The sequence below is a fragment of the Triticum dicoccoides genome, chromosome 7A, assembly GCF_002162155.2.
Source record: "Triticum dicoccoides isolate Atlit2015 ecotype Zavitan chromosome 7A, WEW_v2.0, whole genome shotgun sequence".
Classification (NCBI taxonomy): domain Eukaryota; kingdom Viridiplantae; phylum Streptophyta; class Magnoliopsida; order Poales; family Poaceae; genus Triticum; species Triticum dicoccoides.
Window position 1 is genome coordinate 447,274,150 of NC_041392.1, and position 6,277 is coordinate 447,280,426.

Genomic DNA, 6,277 nt, shown 5'->3' on the forward strand with positions numbered 1-6,277 from the left:
ACCGACACTGCCTCATCATGCCACGCTAAGCTGCATGTAGGATCTTGAAGTAGATGTGTCTAGAGGGGGGGTGATTAGACACTTAATGCTAAAGTTGCAATTTTTAAGCTTTTTGGTTTAAGTGGAGTTTAGGCATAATTTCAACATTCACAATACATATCAAGCAAGTATGCAAAGAGCGTATAGGCAGCGGAAAGTAAAGCATGCAACTTGCAAGAATGTAAAGGGAAGGGTTTGGAGAATTCAAACGCAATTGGAGACACGGATGTTTTTCTCGTGGTTCGGATAGGTGGTGCTATCCTACATCCACGTTGATGGAGACTTCAACCACAAAGGGTAACGGTTGCGCGAGTCCACGGAGGGCTCCACCTACGAAGGGTAATGGTTGCGCGAGTCCACGGAGGGCTCCACCCACGAAGGGTCCACGAAGAAGCAACCACCCACAAAGGGTCCACGAAGAAGCAACCTTGTCTATCCCACCATGGCCATCGCCCACAAAGGACTTGCCTCACTAGCGGTAGATCTTCACGAAGTAGGCGATCTCCTTGCCCTTACAAACTCCTTGGTTCAACTCCACAATCTTGTCGGAGGCTCCCAAGTAACACCTAGCCAATCTAGGAGACACCACTCTCCAAGAAGTAACAAATGGTGTGTAGGTAATGAACTCCTTGCTCTTGTGCTTCAAATGATAGTCTCCCCAACACTCAACTCTCTCTCATAGGATTTGGATCTGATGGAAAGAGGGTTTGAGTGGAAAGCAACTTGGGGAAGGCTAGAGATCAAGATTCATATGGTAGGAATGGAATATCTTGGCCTCAACACATGAGTAGGTAGTTCTCTCTCAGAAATAGGATGCTGGAAGTGTAGGCTTAGTCTGATGGCTCTCTCCATGAATGAAGAGGAGGTGGAGGGGTATATATAGCCTCCACACAAAATCCAACCGTTACACACAATTTTCCAATCTCGGTGGGACCGAATCAACAAACTCGGTCGGACCGAAAAGGTAAACCTAGTGACCGTTAGAGATTTCGGTGGGACCGACTGGATCAACTCGGTGGGACCGATGTGCTAGGGTTAGGGAAAATCCAAAACTCGGTTTGACCGATTACTCAAACTCGGTGGGACCGATTTGGGTAATAAGTGAAACAAAGAGTTGGCCAAGCAAACTCGGTGGGGCCGATTGCATATCTCGGTGGGACCGAAAATATTGCAATAGGTAACAGAGAGTTTGCAAGCCCATCTCGGTGAGACCGAGATCCCATCGGTGAGACCGAGCTGATTAGGGTTTCTGGCAGTGGCTATGACAGGTGAAACTCGGTGGCGCCGGATAGGAATAACCGGTAGGTCCGAGTTTGGCTTTGGGTTTAGGTCATATGTGGAAGTGGGAAAGTAGCTGAGGATTTTGGAGCATATCATTAAGCACATGAAGCAAGAGGCTCATTAAGCAACACCTCATCCCTCCTTGATAGTATTGGCTTTTCCTATGGACTCAATGTGATCTTGGATCACTAAAATGTAAAATGAAGAGTCTTGAGCTTGAAGCTTTAGCCAATCCTTTGTCCTTAGCATCTTGAAGGAGTTCCCACAACCTTTAGTCCATGCCACTCCATTGTTGAACTTATCTAAAACATACTAGATAGAAACATTAGTCCAACAAGAGATATGTTGTCATCAATTACCAAAACCACCTAGGGAGCACTTGTGCTTTCAATCTCCCCCCTTTTGGTAATTGATGGCAACATACATCAAAGCTTTAGATAAAGATATAAAGAACAGCAAGTAAAGCTTTGGAGGGACATGTAACAAGCATAGGCTCCCCCTACATGTATGCACTCGTGTAAATATGAAATATAGAGGCATGTGAGAGCATAACCATGACAGAGTAGGCAATGTGTTACATGTATCTTGGCCATATGCATCAGAGCAAAAAGATTATCAAGGAAAATACCTTCATGCTCATGAGTCCTTCTTGCAAACAGTATGTACATAAGCAAGAGCTCCTCATACTCATGATTTTGATGCATATACTTACCTTGTGGTCTTGAGTTGGCTTAGGATGGAATGAACCTGCACAAACAAAGTTAGATAACACAGGTACATCCACTAGCCAGAGCAAACAAAAGAAACCACAAGAATACCAAGACTGGGATGACATGTAGAGAGTGAGTACAAGGTACCACATTGGATTCGACATGTCCCCAAGAATAAAGATATGCAATGAATTTGACTGATTTCTTTCCCTTAGGTGTCTTGCTCCCCCTGAATCTTACATGGGATATTGGGAGAAGATAGGGAACAGAAAATCAGAGCTGAAAGATACAAATGGATAGAACTTAATGCAAATACATGTCTTTCCCCCAAAAAGACATGTGACATCTCTCCTCTTGAACATCAAGCATCTGGGATCCTTGAGTATTTTCTCTCCCTGGAAATCTCTCTCTCCCCCTTAATAACATCTGGGAAATCTCTCTCTCCCCCTTTACAACATCTGGGATCCTTGAGACTTTCTCTCCCCCTTGAGCTTTGATGTGATCTTTTTCTCCCCCTTTGACATCAATTTCCAAGAAGGTTTTTCCTGGAATCCGTCGAATAGGTTTGGTCCTTGAGATTCAGCACAAAGCAGAGGATAAAATTGTGATGCTTGTAGAGGACAAGATTCATTGAGTGGAGCTGGATCAGAAGAAATGTAGAACAAGTGGCAAATTGTTTTTCTGATTGCAAAGTCGGTGGCACCGAGTGGCATATTTCGGTGGTACTGAAAAGATTCGGTTGGACCGAAAATTGCAAGTCGGTGAAACCGAGTTTACACAGAGAAAAACACTTGTCACCTCAGCTCACTAGACATGTAGGATCTCACAAAGATTTGCAAGGAATTAAATGCAAAAAATGCAGAACAAAAACAAAGAGAAAAGAGAAGAAACTGAAAGATCTAGATGAAGTTTTTTTTTGAAAAAAGAGAGAGAAAATAAACATCCATGAGACAAATGCAATAATACAAAGAAAGAACACAAGAGAGCTTCATCTAGAGTTGGGCGGTGACATAGTCACCTATGTTAGAGTATATTGACTTAGGAGTCAAGTGAGAACACTTGATCATAGGTCATACTCATCGTTTAAGCTCAAAATGGGGTTACCATTTTTCGTTTAAGCATCTTGATGTATTCACATCTTGTTGAGTTGCTTTGACTCATGTCTTGGAGTAAAGCTTCTCTAAGATGGAATAACATACCTTGGGTGGTGGTGTGGTTCTTGCTCATGTAGTTGAACTTGTGTGGGTGCTCAAGGTTGATGTAGCTCATCAAGAGTTGGGAGCACCACTTGGAGTTTGAGTTCATCTACCTACATGGGTTAGTTCTTGCAAGGAAGAGCACTTGTGTATCCAAAAATGACAATCATGAAGCTTAACATAGAATTTGTCAAAGGATATGTTTGAATGGTTTTGTGCTTCCTTGTCTTCAACCACTATTGTGTAGAGTCTTGGTGATGTAGAGATTGCTCAAGATGTGAGTGAGTCGCAATCTCATGGAATTAGATTCAACCAAGCACCTACATGGGTTAGACAACATGCAAGGTGCAAATATATCCAAGACATAAGATAGTTATCACAAGAGATATATCATGGATTAGTCATAAGCTCATGTCTTGCATGTATCCAATGGAGTTTCTACTCCAAGTTCGAAGCATCAATGATGTTCAATTCTCCTCTCAACCTGCAAAACACTTTCTCATCAAGTGGTTTAGTGAATATATCCGCTAATTGCTTATCGGTGCGAACATGCTTAAGATTAATGTCACCCTTAGCAACATGATCTCGAATGAAATGATGACGAACTTCAATATGCTTAGTTCGAGAATGTTGTACATGATTATGACCAATTTTGATAGCACTTTCATTGTCACAAAGCAGTGGAACATGTTTCACATAAATCCCACAATCTTTAAGAGTTTGGGTCATCCAAAGTAATTGAGCACAACATGAACCAGCGGCAATGTATTCGACTTCGGCGGTGGATAAGGATACCGAGTTTTGTTTCTTGGAAGACCAAGACACAAGAGATCTACCGAGAAATTGACAAGTACCTGAAGTGGACTTTCTATCAACCTTGTCTCCGGCATAATCCAAGTCGGAATAGCCAACAAGATCAAAAGAAGACCTCTTAGGATACCAAATGCCAAAATTTGGTGTATGGATTAAATATCTCACTATCCTTTTCATAGCCTTAAGATGGCAATCTTTAGGAGCAGCTTGATATCGTGCACACATGCACACACTTAGCATAATATCGGGACGTGAAGCACATAGGTATAACAATGAACCAATCATAGAGCGATAAACCTTTTGATCAACCGGTTCACCATCTTTGGTCAAATCATTATGTCCACTAGTAGGCATGGGTGTAGGCATACCTTTGCATTCTTGCATATTGAACTTCTTGAATAAGTCCTTGGTGTACTTTGTTTGAGAGACAAATGTACCTTCCTTAGTTTGCTTGATTTGCAAACCGAGAAAGAATTTGAGTTCACTCATCATAGACATCTCAAACTTCTCTGACATCAGCTTTCCAAACTTTTCATTAAAGAGAGGGTTAGTTGAACCAAATATGATATCATCAACATAAATTTGGCATACAAATAGTTCTCCATTAACCCTTTTAGTAAAAAGAGTAGAATCAATTTTACCAATTTCAAAACCACTTGTAGTAAGGAACTTGGTCAAGCATTTATACCATGCTCTAGGAGCTTGTTTAAGATCATAAAGAGCTTTGTGAAGTTTGTAAACATGATTTGGTTTCTTAGGATTGATAAAGCCGGGAGGTTGTTTGACATAAACTTCCTCCTCTATTTAACCATTTAGAAAAGCACTTTTAATGTCCATTTGGTACAAGGTGATATTATGGTGATTAGCATAGGCAAGTAAGATGCGAATGGACTCAAGTCTAGCAACGGGAGCATACGTCTCACCATAGTCCATACCTTTGACTTGTGTGTACCCTTGGGCGACGAGACGTGCTTTGTTGCGAACCACTTGTCCATCTTCATCTTGTTTGTTGCGAAACACCCATTTGGTACCAATGATGTTGTGGTTGTTGTCGGGCTTCTCAACCAATGTCCAAACTTGGTTTCTCTCAAAATTATGTAGCTCTTCATGCATAGCATTTATCCAATCCGGATCTTCCAATGCTTCTTCAACCTTCATAGGTTCAATGCTAGAGATGAATGAATAGTTTTCACAAAAGTTAGCTAAACGAGTTTTTGAGCGAGTGATTCTCCCGGTTTGTATATCATTGAGGATTTGCTCGACGGGATGATCTTTGGCAATTCTTGCTCGAACTCGTGAGAGCTTTTGCTTGGGTCTTCGTTGAACATCTTCTTCATCTTGTTCTTCTTCTTGGCCTTCTTCATTGTTGACGTCGTCGTTCTCTTGTCGTGGTGGAGAAGGAGGTTGTTGATGTTCGTCTTGATGTATTTCCTCGTTTTCTTCATCTTGGTGTGTCCCACTTGTGGATGCTTCCGTGTCGACTCTTGGTTCACCTTGTCGTGAAGTAAAAGCTTCCACTTGGACGGATGAAGTACTCTCCTTCACCTCCGTTGGACGAATTTTGCCAATGGACAAGTCTTGAATTGCTTCTGAAGGGTCTTTGTCTCCTACATCAATTGGCAATTGCTCTACTTGCGAGCCATTAGATTCATCAAACTTCACATCTACCGTCTCTTCAACCTTTCGGGTGAAATTGTTGTAGACACGGTAAGTGTGAGAGTTTGAGCCATAACCAAGTAGAAAACATTCATGAGATTTAGGAGCAAACTTTGAACGACGATGCTTATCAAGAATGTAGCACTTTGAGCCGAATACTCGAAAGTATCCAACTTGGGGTTTGTTACCGGTGAGAAGCTCGTATGCCGTCTTGCCGAGTAGCTTGTGAAGATATAAGTGATTTGTTGCGTGACAAGCTGTCTCAACCGCTTCTGCCCAAAAGTGCTTCGGCGTCTTGTATTCATCAAGCATCGTTCTTGCCGTTTCGATGAGCGTCCGGTTCTTCCTCTCAATAACTCCATTTTGTTGAGGTGTGTACGTAGCCGAGAACTCGTGTGAAATCCCTTCTTCGTCAAATAAAGGTGTCCACATTTGCGTTCTTGAACTCCGTTCCGTTGTCACTCCAAACCTTCTTGATCTTCACGTCAAACTAAGTTTGGGCCTTCCTAGCGAAGTTTCTGAAGATCTTCTGGACCTGCGACTTGTTATTAAGAAATAACACCCATCTTGAAAAATCATCAA